The 19,125-nt window shown below is 32.9% G+C and overlaps 1 long non-coding RNA gene across 2 annotated transcripts in view; it reads right to left on the bottom strand.

Moving 5' to 3' along the window:
- Nucleotides 1-679: 679 nt before the first annotated feature.
- The window catches only part of LOC129233106 (uncharacterized), a 37,023-nt gene continuing 18,577 nt past the window's right edge, over nt 680-19,125 (bottom strand). The window contains exons 1-3 of one of the 2 annotated variants that reach the window (XR_008581429.1): nt 7,794-10,834; nt 1,835-2,073; nt 680-1,584 (exon numbers count right to left, since the gene is read on the bottom strand). This is a non-coding gene — a long non-coding RNA (uncharacterized LOC129233106). Of the gene's footprint in view, nt 1,585-1,834; nt 2,074-7,793; nt 10,835-19,125 lie in introns of those variants that run through there. The other variant, XR_008581428.1, reaches the window with a different exon arrangement.

Here is a 19,125-nt window from a genome sequence, read left to right as displayed (position 1 = left end):
ATTTTGTGCAATATATTCAGTAATACAAATGTAACGGTGGCAAAGGATGCTGTTTCATGTCTAGGGGGCTCTAACTATGCAAGAAACCTATTTAAATTGTTGTAAAGTAAGTTTCATGCGCTCTAATTATTAAAATATTCGGTTTATAAATACAGAATCCTACTTCACGGAAATTCAGTTATCGCGGTAAAGTCTGGAACGAAGTAACCGCGATAAACGAGGGTTAACTGTATTACCCTTTCTTCGAAGTACACGGTGGAAAAAGGATGTGGTTTATCAGTAAGCAGTTTTTTGTGAAGCAAATATTCAAGGCTGGCATGTTTAAACACATTTTATCTTTCTAATTTTAAAAGTTTTTCACTAAAATTTAACTTTAATATAAAAACAATAGAAAGATCACCCCTCCCCCCAATTAAGTTCCTCACAAATTCAGTATCGTAAACCGGGGCTACTCAGACCTGAAATTCGATACTTTTTGTGAGTTTTACAGATTTGTTGATTAAACCCATAATGTGCACTGATAACCTTGTTTTTACCACTTTTCACATGTTTTGCTACCACCTTAAGCATTTTTAAATAACAATTTTAACCCTTTATATATATATATATATATATATATATTTTTTCTATTTTTTTAAATTCGTTCAAGTGTACCCGCGTTGGGGCTACTTGCTTTAACTCGGAAAATCTGTTAAAAAAAGGTTATAAAACAGGTGGTGGGATCAAGAAGGATCAATGATTTTGAAAGAAAACTCAAAACGTACATTCTAATGAGCCAATTATTTATATAAATTAATATAAAGTCAACGTATGCATAAAAAATATTTTTAGGCAAACATAATTTCTCAAATAGATATCTGTATATAATCAAGATACAGCTAAAACCAATTGAAATGCTTATTATTTAAACATTAGAACAAATGAAAACCCCCTCTCATTAATAGCTTGCGTGGATTTATTTCTTCTGATATTATTTAATGCCTGCTCTTCCTCGCTACTAAATACTGCAGGATGACTAGGCTTGTTTTGTGACCAACCTTTTAATTTCCTTTTTAGAGTTGAAAGATTAAGTCAAAATGGGCTGATGCCACTTTCTGAGACATTTCTCCGGAGTAAATCGAATGTAGACAAAATTGTAATTTTTCCTCCCAATAATCCGCATATTTCCTACTTCCAGGAGTTCGTTTTTACTTTAGGAAACTTTTTATCCCCAGACCTGCAAATAAACGGGTATAAATAGTAACTAACCTCTTTATTTTAAAAGATTACAAACCTTACTTAACATGTGATGAAATGTGGTTGCCATTTCAAGACAACCAGTGCACGTTTACTAACTTATATTAGTTACTATGTTAGTTGTATAATGTATAGCGATATACCTTAGAACACTGTTATTTTATTAAGAAATAGAATGCAAACAAAAAACTATCTTTACCTTGATGACATTAGATATTTCCATAAACTTACATGTGGAAGTTTGCAGACACTAAAATAACTGTTTAGACAACTTGCAATCATAACCTCAATCAGAAAAGGGCGGGAATAGCCGAATCTTCCGTTTCATGCACCAACCTCAGCCTAGTACTGCAAATAAACGGGTATAAATAGTAACTAACCTCTTTATTTTAAAAAGATTACAAACCTTACTTAACATGTGATGAAATGTGGTTGCCATTTCAAGACAACCAGTGCACGTTTACTAACTTATTAGTTACTATGTTAGTTGTATAATGTATAGCGATATACCTTAGAACACTGTTATTTTATTAAGAAATAGAATGCAAACAAAAAACTATCTTTACCTTGATGACATTAGATATTTCCATAAACTTACATGTGGAAGTTTGCAGACACTAAAACAACTGTTTAGACAACTTGCAATCATAACCTCAATCAGAAAAGGGCGGGAATAGCCGAATCTTCCGTTTCATGCACCAACCTCAGCCTAGTACTGCTACCTGTCAGGGAGAAGGTCATACATTGAGTTTTATGAGACCAGGTCGGATTTTAGTTCAAGTAGCCCTTGGATGCTGAAGTAGCTCCGGTTTACGATACTTTCTGAAAAATATGCAACTGCAAAACATTTATTAATAAATAAAAACAAAAAAAAAGTATATATATTTCACTCATTCTGAACTACTATATGAATTTTCATATTTCTAAATAAATGAAATGTATCGGCAGATGCAAAAGGAATAAAATCTCATACACAGCAATTAAGTTTATTTAGACAAATACGTTTCAGTGTTGTCATACTTAGATACTTTGTATGACTATTTATATTTATATCACATTTTAAAATTTAAATATTATATTTTCATCTTAAAACAGCTAAAAAAATCAAACAATTAAATGACCCTCTAATTCGGTACTGAAATAAGTAAGTACCAATAATTTATCATTCAACTAAATTCAATTTCACGAAGGGTGAAAAGAAACTTTTTTAAAATAAAAGAAGAAATAAACAATTAATGGGTTATTTTTTTCTACATTCAGTAGTTCTCCCAAAAATACGCAACTGACAAAAATTAATAAATAACTAAAAAAAATGGTTAATTTAAAAATGCCATCTCTGTCATTTGAAATAACTTTTACATACCTTAATAGTTGAAATGTTTGCAAGATGCAACAGGGTTGAAACAGGAAGCAGTTTTCTTGCGAATCACGTGTTTTAATGTTAGAACATAGAATATTATTTTTATTCTTAAATGTATTTTATTTAAAAAAAGTTTTTCAATGAGTATTTTATTTTAAGCTTTCAACAAATGAAAAAGTAAACACTTCAAAGCTTACTCCCTTTCACATTTTGTATTTATTCAAAAAACATGAGAGTACCAAAAGTGTATGGATAAGTAAAGTAATATATTAAAACTAAAAAGGTCTACTGACGCTAGCATAAGAAAAAATAACCTCCTATTTCAAAACTTAAAGGATGCAAAAGTATTGAAATTGTAAGCACAGCAAACAGCTGCTAAGCACATGCTCATTGTTGGCATGCTGAAATATTTCTCCCCCTCCTCACATTCATCTTGTTGTGATGGTGAACCCTGATGCAACAGAGAGCCCACTCCTTTTTTTGCAATATTACCCTTTCTTCGAAGTACGGTGGAAAAAGGATATGGTTTATCGAATAAACTGATAAATTCAAATTCACCAAGCTTGCTCTTTTTGATAGAGAGAAACAATTTGATTCGCCTATACACATTTTCAAAACAAACTTTTGAAAATTAAAAAAATAAATAATTAAAGATGGAGCAAAAAAATAAGAATTTTGTAGAGCTCACACAAAAGAAAAAGAGATTTTAGACACTTCAACATGAAAATAGTTAACTTTAGAGGCAGACTTTAAAAAAAAAAGTGACTCATAGAGATAAAAGAGACTAGTTCCTAGGTCTGTATCTTTCTTTTTTTAATTGTTGTTTTATTTTTATCTTTTAATAGGATCCAGCTATATGATGGCCGAAAAACCTCGCCAAGGTAACAAAAGTTCAGGAAGAAATCTAAGGTTTGTCTAGTTTCTTACTTAAAAAAAAATCACATATTCAAAGTGCGATCAAAGTGCTTTGTCGCTGAATAACTGCTGGTCAAACCATCCAGCAGTACTTCAGTCACTTTATATTGCTTTTAATTATTGCTATTGCAGGGGTGGAAAATCAAAAATTCAATTCTGTATCAGTTTTGTCTCAGCTAAAATGCCATTTTTGTATCAGAACGAACAGTTTTGTGTCAGTAAAAACACCGTTTTAGCATCAGAATGATCAGTTTTGTATTAGGTGAACTCGAGGTTTTGTAACAGTTTAAAGCAAATACAAAACAGTTGTAGCAAAAAGCACATAAATAATTTTTAAAACTCAATTTGGAAGTAATATTGTCAATCTAAAAGTGTGCAAAAACTACTTTTGGTAAATGTCCAATTAATAATAATCCATACTTAGTTAGAATCTTAATTTAGCTGTTTCATAGCAAATGGTTCAAATATTTTCATATTTTCATTCATGGCATTACATGGCAGACAACAACTATGGCATTTAAATTTAAAAATGTCTTTAGTATATTTGTTACATTCAAAGGTAGAGAGAGAGAAGGAAAGAAAAAAAACCATATTTATAAACAGATTGTAATTATTACAAAAACAGAGGAGGGGGGGGGGGAGGATGAGGGTATAAAGATGTGAGATTCTTTTTTACTTTAGTAAAAAAAAAAGAAAAACCTTTTGTGGAATTTATTGGTTGTTTAAATTTAGAAACTACGTATTACATTGATAAGTTATTGGCACATACACAACCAAACTTATAGACTGTTTAAATTTTCCCATTTTGCATCAATATCTGAGACTTTACTTTCAATACTTGAATTAATAGGTTCCACGTGCACTGACAAATAAAATCTTGAGAAAAAATTAATAAATAAGAAAATTTCAAACTTTAAAGACTTTTTTAGTCTGACCTTTAAAGATAATCGTTAAAAAAGAGGCTAAAAGTGTTCCAAAATTTTCATTAACAACTACCGAAGAAATTATTTATCAACATGTATGTAAAAAGAGAGCACACTGATTCTTTTCTGGCAATAGATGAACATTACTTTTAACTTTATTAATCAGCTCATTTTCAGGAGTAATATTTCTTTGGCTAAAAAAAAAAAAAAGAGGATGTGGGTCCCACATTGCTATTTTGTATATCGATTTACACATTACGTGCCGTGACCACATGTTTGCATTGTATTTAACTTCACCCAATGTCGATTAGTTAGTTACCTTTTGATAAGTTTAAACTTCACCTGGTACCACAGGAAATTTTCTAGCTAAACATCAGTAGTTATTTAATAGAAAATGTGTTAAATAAACTATATTTTGTTCTGTAATTTAAAAGAAATCGATCCAGGTATGCATGGTAGCCAGTAGATAATGTCTAAAAAGCCATGGATGCATATATGTGTGGCAAGAGATTATACTCAGGCTGATACTTGAGTATTGCTCCCCTATTTGGGCACATGCGTTCGAATCTGCCAAAGACACTTTAGACTCAGTCCAATATAGAGCATCCAAAATCATCATTGGTGCAGTGTCATCTCCTAATAATACCAAGGCTGAACTTGAAAGTGGTCTTGTTTCTCTCGAGAGCAGACTTAAACTTGCTACTGTAAAGTTTACAAATAAAATCAGAAGCCACAATAAATTCCACATTGCTTACTGAGCTTTCGACGCTTGGACAGTGTTGTATCCTTCCTTATTCATCTTAGTTGGAAGGCGGCACACCCTGGATCCACGTAAGATGCATTCATCTTCTACAGCAAACTGGGCAGTGTCATCTCAGACAGGACATCAAGGCTTCAGAGATCATCAAATGTGTAGTTAGGGATATAAGAGGGGCCATTCCTCTTGCCCATTCTTCCCTGGACGTAACTCAAGAACCACTCTTGGCCTAAGAGTACTAAAATCAATACTTACCTACTTGAACCATGCTCTAAGAAAGAACCAACTGAAATCTTTTTACAGAGAGGTGAAGACACCGTTCGTTCACTTGCTAAAGAAAACTATTAATCTACACAGATGGTTCCTCTGACATTGACTGTTATAGAGGTGGCGCAGGCATCTCCATCATTTGTCCCTCAGGAAATAACGTCAAACTTAAAATACCCGCTGACCAAATCGCCTCAAACTTCACTAGCGAACTCATTGCTATTAAAGAGTGGCTCTTTCTTATTGTCTCTCTTCCCCTACTCCTAAAGACCAAGTGAGAGAAATTGTGATCTTTTCCGACTCAAAATCAGAACTCGAAGCCATACGTAATGGTGTGACAAGACTGACACAAGAAATTAATTTTCTTCTCCACTCACTCAAGATAACTTGTGTTCTCCAGTGGATCCCCGCTCATGTCGGAATCGAGGGAAATGAGTGTGCAGATGCCCTTGCAAAGGAAGCACGTTCACCAAGATCAACCTCAAACAGCCACCACGTGAATGCTGTTGCCAAGCGAAGGATCTACTATCAGCTTTTCGGCAAGGCAACAATCCTCGAAATTCACTGCCGAAGAAACCTCTCTTCTGCAATAGCTAGGCTACGCACTGGACATTACAAAGACATGGAGATATTACCAACTAATAATAAATCCTATCTCATCTGCAAGCACTGTCCCCATTTACAACTCACCCCTGATCATGTTTTTCATTGTCAGGTCATTATTCGTCCCTCCTCAAACTTGGAGCACCAACTATTGACATTTTGTACAGCCATCAGGCTCCAGAATTAGCAGATCTTGTTATCAAGACTTTTGAAGCTATCTAAACCTTTCGCACTCTTCACGTCATTAGACATGACAACAACAACTAGAGATTATACAGCTTTAATGCAGTTTTTTTTTTAAAATAAATTATATATTTTTATGAACTCTTTCGACACTTTTTCTGCATATATTTTTAAATTATAAGCAGGGGAATGTGGGGCAAAGTGAAATTCTGCTTTTAGGGGCACCTGTCTAGTAATACTTTAACTATGAGCTAACATGTGTAGTCTATTCTAGTCAAGAAAAAAATTACTACTAAATATCAGAGAATATGATAATACAAGCAATTTTCAAAAATGGATTCACGAATTGTAATATCTTGTTACTTAAAAATTATTTTTGTTAATTATTAAATGATAAAGTTCTTGGTATTGACATTTTAAATATTAATTGAGACCTACTAATAAACAGAGCAGTCATTTTTAGAAAAAAATTCCAATTCATTCATTTTGAAAAAAGTTATAACAATTTCACTTTGCCCCACATTCCCCTACATCTTAATTTTATTCAAAACATGAAATAATTGTCAAAAAAAGAAAGACACTAAGCTAATTTAAAGTAACATGAGTCAAAATAACTTCCTTTTTTTTAAATGGTTAAAAAATTTACCAGATGCAAAAGGCTTGAAACTTAAATTATAGCACGCGATTTTCGGCGAATAAAAAGAATTTTTTTCCCCCTATTTTACTTATTTGCTCCTTTTTAGCTTTCAATGACAAAAAATGAATGCAACTGTTATTTTTTTATTTTAGTAAATGTTTTTGGAGAATAAAATCGCATTTTTGGCGCAGTTTGACACAAAAATCACGAATTTTGACACTTTGTATCAGTTTGTATCAGAAATTGAAAATTGGCGCACTTTGCAGATTTTCCACCCCTGCTACTGCAGTTAAAGTTGTGCAGTAATTTTTTTAAACCTTTATTCATAATAGTCTCTGTTCATTTCTTCTACCACTTTCAGTTGGCTTATTATAACTCTTATTTTAATCATATTTTTACTATTAGGAATAAAGCTGATGACATGGACATAACTGCCGAATATCTGCAGTTCAAACAAATGCAGGTGGAGCACACAAAGGGTTATATAGATTTCGTAAGTTGTTATTCATGGTTTATAAAACATCGGAGTAACTATCTTTTTTTTTTTTAATTTTTTTTTTTTTTTTAAATAGATGAAAAGAGAAGTAGACCGAAAAATCAAGAAAATCCAGTCAAGAACAGACCTTGACAAAAGCGACGAAGATTCGGACACAGATCCTATCGCAAGACGTTTCGTCTACGGGCCGTTAGATAGAGGGCTGTTAGACAACAGTTATGAAGATTCCGATTTAGAAGTAAAGAAATTACTCGATGATGTTCAAAGAAACGATGCTTCTGATTCTGAAGCGAAAAGGTTTGTATAGATTCTTACTTAAAACTTCAATAAAACTAAATAAATGGGAATGTTTAACATCTGAAAGATTTTTTTTTTTTGCTCAATAAGACGATATCAAACGGCACCTAATTTCTTACCTTTTAGTGTTTTTTGCTGTCGTCGGTTTTCAGAATTTCATACGTTTTTAATTTTAATATTTTCTTTTTTCAACTGTGATGGACAATAAAATAATAGCGTGAGTTTATATTCCAAAATGGTAAATTTGATTTATTGCTATTAAACTGATAGAAATAATTTAATTATTTAAGAATGATCTTAATTAATAAGACTAATAATAGTAAGCAACACCAAAGTAGTTCCTTATTTTTTGTCCCCATGGTCGGGTTATTAAGAGCCCAGGCTAAAAAAAAAAAGGTTAAAATTGAGATGCACGAGGTATAATCGACTCCTCCTCTTGGTGAAGTTGGTACCCCATGTTATTCTGGAACGAATCGATTAACACTTTATTAATAAAAAATGGGGTTATAATAGTTGAAGCACTAGGTGGAACATATGTAAATAATACGACTGCTAAAATCAAAAGAGTCGCCTCCAGCTGTTGTTGAAGTCGGTTAAAAAATGTTTTTTCTACATTCAGCAATTCATTTCATGTTCGTACTACAGTGAACTCCCGATTATCTGCGGAAGTGGATGGCACAAGTGCCGCGGATAAACAGCAAAAAGGCTAAAATGAGAGGGACAAATAAGGTAAAAATTGTCCTTTCCTCATAAACGTAGCTGTATTGATGCATTCGTCAAACAGTGAAATTATGTACAGTACACTAGAAATGTTTAGTTTATTTTCAATTTTTTGACCAAAAAAAAACTGCTATTGGTAAATGCTTTTTGCTGCGAAAATGTTCCTGATTGTTAAATGATAATCGGGAGTTTACTGTAGTTTCCTTTCATTTCTTCTACTACTTTCAGTTGGCTTATTATAATTCTTATTTTAATCATTTTTTTTACTATTAGGAAAATAAAGATAACTGATGATTTAAAGGTTCCTGAAGAATATTCTGCATTTAAAGAAGAGCTTTTAAAGCATATAGAGGATTCGATAAATCTCGTAAGTTGTTGTTCAAGGTTTTTAAAACATCGGAGTAACTATCTTTTTTTTTTTTTAATTCTTTTTTTTTTTTTTAAATAGGGGAAAGTCTACAGTCCCTTACAGAGCAGCCCAATTGATAGCAGCAATGATGATTATTCTGATTCTGAAGCAAGAAGGTTTGTAATAGATTCTTACTTAAAACTTCAATAAAACTAACTAAATGGGAATTTTTTACATCTGAAAGAATTTTTTTTTTTTTTTTGCTCAATAAGACGATATCAAATGTAATTTCTTACCTTTTAGTGTTTTTTGCTGTCGTCGGTTTTCAGAGTTTCATATGTTTTTAATTTTAATATTTTCTTTTTTCAACTGTGATGGACAATAAAATAATAGCGTGAGTGATACAAGAATGGTAAATTTGATTTATTGCTATTAAATTGATAGAAATAATTTAATTATTTAAGAATGATCTTACTTAATAAGACTTAATAGCAAGCAACACCAAAGTAGTTTCTTATTTTTTGTTCCCATAGTTGAGTTATTAAGAGCCCAGGCTGAAAAAAAAGGTTAAAATTGAGATCACAAGGTATAATTTGACTCCTCCTATTGATGAAGTTGGAGTTATTCTGGAACGAATCGATTAACACTTTATTAATAAAAAATGGGGTTATAATAGTTTAAGCACTAGGAACATATGTAAATAATACGACTGCTAAAATCAAAAAAGTAGTCTCCAGCTGTTGTTGAAGTTGGTTAAAAAAAAATTTTTCTACATTCAGTAATTCATTTCATGTTCGTACTACAGTGAACTCCCGATTATCTGCGGAAGTGGATGGCACAAGTGCCGCGGATAAACAGCAAAAAGGCTAAAATGAGGGATAAATAAGGTAAAAATTGTCCTTTCCTCAAAAACGTAGCTGTATTGACGCATTCGTCAAACAGTGAAATTATATACAGTACAGCAGAAATATTTTGTATTTTTGCACAACAGAACTAATTATTAATAAAGAACAAGTGTATGTACGATGGAAGAAAGCACAACAAAAATTAAGTAAATAAATACATCTGAGTTTATTTTCAATTTTTTGACCAAAAAAAAAAAAAAAAAAACTGCCATTGGTAAATGCTTTTTGCTGCGAAAATGTTCCTGATTGTTAAGTGATAATCGGGAGATTACTGTAGTTTCCTTTCATTTCTTCTACTACTTTCAGTTGGCTTATTATTCTTATTTTAATGTTTATTAAAAACTTGCAGATCAACCGTTGATGAAATTGAAGAGATTCCCAAGACCTGGGATGAAGTCTTTAAAAATGTAAGTTGTTGGTTATCTATCTTTAGATTTATATGATTTTGTGGGAAAATGCAAAAAAACAGTTGTAATATGTGTAAATATCAACAATTTGTTGAACCAAAAGCAATTTGATTTTTGTATTGCCTTAATTTTAAAAAGAGTGCGTAAGTTAAACCATGTCTGAATTGCGCTTTACGCGAGGAGTCTTGGAACGCATCCCTTACGTAAAGCGTAATTCAAACAGAGTCCGCACATCACGTTCGCTACGTAAAGCGGACAGAGTAACGTTTTCCGAAAAGGGAGAAGCATTCATACTTTGCGAACGCGAGAAAAGCAACCACCCAATAGAGAGAGCGCTCTCATCTCGTGAAGACCAATGAAATGCGACGCTCAACTCTACGGACGTCAGATCTGTCAGATATCTGGCTTCTCGTCCCGTCGACGGGTACCGTACAATACGGCTTGCTGTCATGGCAACGCCTGCCGAAAACTGGTTTTAGGTAAAAAGTACGTCGATGACGGGATGTGAAGACGCAGTGTGAAATGTTGCATAAGTCGAGACTCGACTGCATCACTATCCTCAAATGTGTGTATAGTGCAGCTCTAGCTGGTTGAGCTGTGACCTTGACTATGTTTACCTGTTTTAGGGGAGTTGAGTGAAAAATAGACGTGTTACTGGCTCGGGTTTTAGTTGGAATATTTTTGAAAAACTACTAAGAAAGTTTCCCAACTAAACTTAGCGCCAGTTACTCCTCTTTATTTTCCGAAACAGAGGTAAATATTGTCTGAGTCGGAGCTCAACTTCTCAGAGCCTCACAATATTTTGTTTGAAACGAGTTCACTGGAAAATAAACAGGTAAAAATCCATTTCGGGTATATACTCGGGTATATACTCTGAGCCTACAAATACACACTCATGTCTGCACAGACGCATACATGCCTACTTACACAACACACACACACACTTGTGATTGCAAAAAGCATAATTTGAATCTAAGATGTAAAGTTCAAATTTTCTTTCTTTTTAAACTTATATATATATTTATATATTAATAGCTTCAAGCCCAAATTGATGAAATTATTAAAAATTTGCAAGAAATTAATGCCAACGTGCGGGACTTAAGGGCAGAGATACAGAGGTAAGGTTTGTCTAGCTTCTTACTTTCATTGTGCATGTATACTGGGTTTGTCCCGATAGTAATCACCCTTTTTTCAAAAAAAAAAAAAAAACTATTGATCTAATATGTTAAACAAATTAATATTGTCTTTGTGTTTTGTATGTTGTTCAGGACCTCCAAATGTTTTCCTTTCAACTCCCTTTTCCCATCCCCCTCCCCCCCCCCCACACACAAGAAGAATTCTGCCACCGCTATAGAAGGCCTGTGCATGGTTTAAAACTTGGACCACATCAGGTAGGAGTTGACAACGAAGGCCAACGGACAAGACTTTAGGCATAAGTTTTGCGCGAATCTCATGCATGGTCAAGTTTTCTAAATCAATTCGGTGAACATCTGTTTTCCGCAAATTTAATTGTTCTGACATCAGACGAACACTCAATCGGCAGTCTTTGTTCAGAAAATTTCGCACACGAGTGACATTTTCGTCCGTTCACAATGTTGATGGGCGCCTCATCGGCCACTTCTTCCTTGTCTTTCTTAAACGACTTGTACCACATTTTGACCTGTGAATATGACTAGCAATCATCCTTAAGTGCAGAGCCTGATCATTCTGATATTGGACATGGGGCACAATTCTATTTCAGGGCCCCCTTAGGGCCTGACAAAGGTTTTTGAGAACACTGGGCATGAAATTCATTTTTGCTCCACCCCTCCTATTCCTGCTTATTCTATGCAATGAAGCTATAAAATATTTCGATACTTGCGTATTAGCACAGCCATGCTAAATTTGGTGGTACCTCATATCAAAATATAGTACCATATATTTAAAAAGTAGAAGTGATATAGTATACAATAATTATTAAAGATGTAGTTGCACTTTGCCCGTTGCAGTAAACCGTAAATATTCAAGTTATCTATGATATAACTTTTAATAGTAAATACAGACTAAACTTGGAATGGTTTTAGGATTTGCACAGAGATCAGGTTTTTAAGGGGAATTTTTATCAACAAATAAGAGATTTTTTTTCCTTGTCTTAGCATTTGCAAAAATATCAATGACATCATTGTACTCTAGATTCTGAGGAAAATTATTATTTATTTTGAATTAGCATGATAAATAAAGGGGATTTTGGGCCTCCTGAAATCTAAGAGGCGGGGCCTGTGCCCCGCATGCCCCTGCGGTAATCAGGCTCTGCTTAAGTGAGCAAATTAAACGTTTCCTTCTCCGTCTTTAGGAGTTAGACCCAAAAGTTTTATCACAAATCGTTGCTCCAAAGTTCTCTCCATCTTGAACACGACGATAAAGTTCAGCGCGGGCGGAGGTCCACAAAAAGTGACGTCCCACTGCTCCGAGAACTTGTAGACAACTGAACCAGATGTCACTGGAAAGCCAGAAGTCCCCCCTACCACTTACAACTCAGGGTTTCCGCTACGGTCGCATTTTTCGCATAATGCGAAAACACTATCAGAATTGCGAAAATAAAGAAATGCATTTTCGCTTTTTTGCTCAAATAAAAAATAAATTAGTTTTTTAAATAAAGAAGAAATGTATGATCCTAGAGAGGAAGCGTGCATGGCGATAATCACCTTAATCTTTTTTAAATCTTAGCTAAGATGTTTAAACTACAATTAAGTTCAATAATTATTAGTCTTATCCAGCATTATGTCCCCCCAAAAACTGCTTTATTAGGAGGAGGGAACTGCAACATTCTAAACACCAATCATGTTTCTTTTTTTATTTAATGTTTTAAAAAAATAGCTGTTGCACTTATTTCTTCAAAGATGTCACAGATGAAATATGAATTTTATTTTCAACTGGAGATGAAACACACTGAGGCATAGATAAATATATGAGAATGTGTAACATTTTAGCATTTTGCTGACATTTTTCCATCAATTGTAGCTTTTATGCTAAAGAACTTTTGAACTCAGCTTAAACCCTGTTACAACTGTTCCCGCAGGTGTGTGTGGCAAAAAAATGAGGCTCATTACTTTTGGGACAAATCCTGTATTATTAGTAATGTCTACCTCTTTAATAACATCTTGAAAAAATTTGTGTGTTGTAATAATACAGTTGAATATATTTTTCTTTTCATTTGTAGGTTTAGCTGAGGAGAAACAAGGCAAAAGCAGATTTAAAAAATAAATTTTCCAATGTGTTTTTTAAAGGGACTTCATGTATACCCTTCTGTAATCAGGCTTATATTCCTAAATAAAAAATATTAAAAAAAACAATATTAGTTTTATTGAAACACTATTCTGCCCCTACTTCTGTGAAGGGAAAAAAAAGGGCTCCCCCTGAAGAATGAAATAATTTGAATAGGTTTCAATACAATCTACTGTTAGACACACATGAGGTTGTTCTGGGTTAAATCCATAGATTCTTATACTATATACTTATCATTATTTTTGATAATTACCATGGGCTAGTAGTACTTTTGTTTATTTAAAAAAGCACAACTCAATTACAAAATACATTGTGGAATTTTTTTCGTATTTCAGTCTCTTATAAATATCAGTCTCAAATAAACCTTTAAAAATGTAAACTATAACTCGGAAGCATTTTACTTCGTTTTGGGGAGAAAGTAATGTTCTAAAATGAAAAAAAAATCAAATGTTATACATGTTCCTAAAATGGGTAGAAAGTAATTTTCTTAGTCATGCATGAAAGAATTTTGTTTTTGCAATATTTTTGGTATGAGTTTGTTTTATAGATTATGATTTTTGCAAATACAGTTGAACTCTTGTTAATACAAAATGTCAAAAAATCCATTAATTTATTCTTACTAGCCGTTATTCGTGACAACCGTGAATGAGTGATACTGTGAAAAAACGAAGAAATGCTTACCTAATTTTAAAAAAGAATAACTACTGTTATACTGCCGTGTGCAGGTAAACGGCAGTATCTGCAGAAATGAGTTTTCGAGATAGTTGAAGAAATGCGTGTCGGAATCAATGTTAACCATAGGGAAACCTTGGAATTAGATGTTTTTTTCAGCGGAAGTCAAATAAGCAAGCTTGCACAATAAAGATAATGTACAATAGATGACAAAAATGCAAAAAAAAAAAGAAAAAGAAAAATTTGCAGTTACTGCCCTTTACCTGCACACGGCAGTATACACATTTAACTTTTAGTACATTCAGAAAAATATCACTTATTTCTTATTGAATGAATGTTCGTAGAAACATTTGAAAAGGAATGATGATAATTGACAATCGCGGAACAGGTTGTAATCCGCAATGGAAGATGAAGTTTCATTTCTCAGTAAATTGAAATCTCTACAAGTAAACAAATGTACAGGCTAGGGCTGGGCGATGTAGAAATTTTTACGTCGTGATGTATCGCCAACCTTACATCGCGATGTGCCGATGCATCAAGATGTAGCAATAAAAAACAATGTTTTTTTTTTAATTTTTGTAATTTAAACTTGTTTGTTTAAATTTTTCAAAATATATACAAGGTATAGAAATTGTATCATCATTCCATTTACAAATTAACTGATTCCAGCACCTGAGAGAAATTATTTAAAAATAAAGCAGTGCTAAAAGTGCAAGTTAGTGAAAAATATTGAAGAAAAGTTTAGAGATTACAATGAGCCTGTTTTTTCAAAGCAAAAAAATGAAATTTGATGCAAAGTAGTGTCGGGGGGGGGGGGGGGGGTCATTCACCGGGTAACACTCAAACTGGATTTCATAGCTTTTAATTCTGAAAATTTCCACCAATATATCTTAAAATATAATTGATCTAAAAAATTGAACAAAAATAGAGTGCCCAAATTGCACAAGAGGATGAGAAGGTAACATATGGCGTCTAGGGCAAATTCTGCATAAAATGGATCTGCAGTTTTTTTGTTGCTATTTTGCCCATTAAATTGATTTTTTTCCCCTGGCAAGTGACTATATATATGATAAACTTACTAGTTTGTCAATAATCTGTTGTTGCTTATCTCACTTGGTAGACAGAAATATCACACCAAGCCCATGAACCTGTGCGCTTTCAAAACCTCCAAAACAGTTATAGGCCCCAAAGCAAAACACTTAACCATGTTCTGCAACACAAAATCATTTCACCAAAATTGTTCTGCAAGTACTTCAAGCATTGTATACACAAGCAATCAACGTGACCTTTTCCACAAATCGGGAGCCCTAAATCTAAATCGTTTCATACAGGAGGTTTTTTTAAACTTCATTGTTGCTAAGGATTTTCTGTGGAACCTAAACTGATTGAGATTCTCCAAAAAAAATTTTATATGCTTTCTAAAATGCATTGAAAGAGCAAAGATACAAAATTTTATAAACATCCAAACCTAGGTGTCAAACCACGTTTTTTTGGTTAATTTTACATGGCTTAAAGGAGAAATTGAAATAATGTTAATTAATAAATAAATTATTAAAATAATAAATAAAATGAGTTAAGTTAGGTTAGCAAATAATAAAACAATTCAGAGTATGAAATATCTGCAGAAACTGCTGAATTTCGACACATATCTTCCAACTCAACATAGAACTTAGCACAAATTCTACAGATTTCTTTTAGTTCAAAGTATATCTACAGTTCTTGCATTGCATATGACTTATCGAATTCAACAGTTTTCGCAAGCTTTCCGCCAAATTATCGTAATTTCTGAGAAATTTAGATTTTTTTTTTCTAATTTAAAGAAACCTGCAAATTTTGGTCAAAATGTTATTTTGAGTTATGGGAGATATTTGCAGAAAATCTGCAGTTTCTGCAGAAAATTTTGTCTGAGTTTTACTCTCACGACTGAACAGAATTGTTCTGCAGCTCAGGCATCTCTTCTGCGACATACGTCGCAAATTTAGTAGTATTCTGCTTTGGGGCATGTATGTATAAGAAAAATGATTTTGCTTCAAAGACACTGCATAAAAGCGTATGAAAACACTTGAAATTTATTAAAAATTGATTTTGAGGATTGAAAAATACCTTTAAAACACATAAATCATACTTAGCTCTCAAATAATAGCATTGTCCAAAGCATTTTTGGACATACATAACGCAGTACACCAGTAGCAGAAACTTTCTAGCCAGTCTGCAATACTATTTTGGGGGCAGTTGAAAATAATCTGCCGCATTAATATTAGTTTTATTTTAAGTTTTCATGAAATACAGAGGTCTGTGGGCCGAGGACTGCAGTTTCGTGCTTATTAGCACCCATCAACCCGGCTTAGGAAGTGACTGAGCTGGAGGTTGAAAGCCTCTACATTAGCTACCAGTTTGTTTGGCACTCTCTCTTGGCTTCCTTAAGAGATTTTCCACCTCCAACTCAGTCACTTCCTAAGCCGGGCTGATGAGTGCTAATAAGCACAAAACTGCAGTCTTCGGCTGGAATGACTGAGTTGACGGGGGTATTTCATGTTATCCTCAATAGATTGTATTGAGGTAAACATCCAATTCTGTTTTTGGAAACTTAGATAAGTGTTAGTCTTGTGTATTTCTATCTTGCTCAGGGTTGGTTAAAAAACATTTTTTTTTTTTCGTTTTTTTTAAATCGGATTTATTTGGTATAAACACTATTTGTAAGAAAAATAATTTTATTTTGGGAATATCATGAAGATTTTATGAATTGATTGTTAAGGAATGTTTAATATTCATACTTGTACCTAATTTCTTCGTAATTAATTAAATAATTAAGGGTAAAATCTTGTAATTTCATTTCCACACACATAGAGATTTCCATACGAGAATATTGTTTGACTCTTTAACTATCAAAAAAAATCAATGCGTAAATGGGTCGTGTTATAAACAATCTAAGAAATAGTTTGCTGTGATAATTCAGACATTATTAATTACAAATAAACACGAATGAATTCATGCAAATTAATTTCCTCATAATCATAGCTGTCTACTATAAATAAAAAAATAAAAATTAAATTAAAATCACACTCTCAAACAAGGAAAGTATTTTGCAGTATCTACAAATGAATCATAAGTCTGATGTACATTACACAACTTTAAAAAATAGAAGATTAACGCATATTTTGTTTAAAGATTTAAAAGAAAGTTACAAATCATATAATTTTTTACAGGTTGATTTTGCAGAGAATTTTACAACAATAAATCAAAAGGAGATTCAATTTTCTTATTGGCGTAATGCGTAACCCGTATGGGTTAATGCGTAAATGGGTCGTGTTATAAACAATCTAAGAAATAGTTTACTGTGATAATTCAGACATTATTAATTACAAATAAACACGAATGAATTCATGCAAATTAATTTCCTCATAATCATAGCTGTCTACTATAAATAAAAAAATAAAAATTAAATTAAAATCACACTCTTAAACAAGGAAAGTATTTTGCAGTATCTACGAATGAATCATAAGTCTGATGTACATTACACAACTTTAAAAAATAGAAGATTAACGCATATTTTGTTTAAAGATTTAAAAGAAAGTTACAAATCATATAATTTTTTACAGGTTGATTTTGCAGAGAATTTTACAACAATAAATCAAAAGGAGATTCAATTTTCTTATTGGTCCAACAATCAAATTACTCTATTTACTGCCTGTGCTTGGGAATCAGTAATGCACACACCTTTATGATTACATGTCCCATGATAAATATGCTGTATAGTAACATTTTAGAAAATGATAATTCTTGAACTAGAAGCTAGACATAAACATTAGTATGATGAGATAGTATTTTTTTCTAATGGAGCAGCAAACCAATTTAAACAAAAGTACTTGCTTTATGCTTTCACCCATCTGAAAAGAAATACCACTTGGGAATGTCACCATAAGCCATGGTAAGGGTACAGTCAATGGGCAGGGGCGGATCTAGAGGGGGGCCATGGCCCCTCCCAAAGCCTCGCGACTGTAGGAATTTTTTTAAGAAAAAAAAAAGAAAAAAATATCATGAGAAGATAACAAAATTTAACATATGTGTTTTACTGAAAAATTATAGGCCTTAATTGGGAGACAAATTATGTCCCTATCCTCAAAGCAAAACTTTTATTTCCAAAATTTGTCTCCTTTATTACATTATTTCTTGATTCCAAATGCAGACACTTCTAGATCTCTAAATGCTGTTGCTCTCAGAGTATACATATTTTTCACCAGACCAAAGAGAGCCTAAATTTTCGTTTTTATGACTTTAATTTCGAAACTACGGAGAGAACCCCCTTTTCCCATGCTCTTTCACAAAGGCCTTGATAGATAGCCAAAAATTGCATTTTAAGTCTTTTATTTGGAAAAAATGTCAACGGAAACTAGTTTATCCAGCCCTTATCACTTAACTTGCTTAAAAGCAACTTAAATGAAATTTTTTAGGACTTCAATTACAAACGATTTTTGATAGGACCCCCTCCCTCCCTAGTTTATATCGTGATGATAGCTTTAAAAGGAGTTTTCGGAGGAGCTCATGAATCTTCCATCCCTTTCTAAAATATGTATAAATATAGTTAAAAATCGAATTTTTAGAGCCTCAAAGGTAAAATATTTCCAGGAAGGAAGGATTCTAAGCAGCTTCACACTTCTTTTAATGTAAGCAAACATTACCGAACGGTGCATTTTTAGGCTGGACAGCTGAAGAGCACCCCTCCTCTTCTAACTTCTCAATGTATAATGACAGAATATTTTGGTTCTTAAGCTTTATTTTCAAAAAGTATTTTGGGGCAAGCGCCCGAAACCTGACCTTTCTCCGTACATCATCATAAACACAAAATGCATTTTTAGTTTCCTAATTTTCAAAAACTACTCAGAAATTTAAATTTTGAAACATTTTCGAGGGAGATTCCTAAATCCACCCCCTCACCTAATGTCTCGATACCCCGAAAATAGAGTTTTTAAAACTTCATTTTAATAAAATTTTTGGGGAGTTATCAGGGCCCAATTTCCCAATAGGAAGAGTAGGCAGCTGCCTAGGGCGGCAAATTTGCTATTATAAAATACATTTTTTAAATTAAATTGTTTCTTGAAAGTAAAGTATTAGCATTCTTTCATTTTCCACAGAG

This window comes from Uloborus diversus, unplaced genomic scaffold (assembly GCF_026930045.1).
Source record: "Uloborus diversus isolate 005 unplaced genomic scaffold, Udiv.v.3.1 scaffold_17, whole genome shotgun sequence".
Classification (NCBI taxonomy): domain Eukaryota; kingdom Metazoa; phylum Arthropoda; class Arachnida; order Araneae; family Uloboridae; genus Uloborus; species Uloborus diversus.
This window is presented reverse-complemented; position numbering and strand designations above follow the sequence as displayed.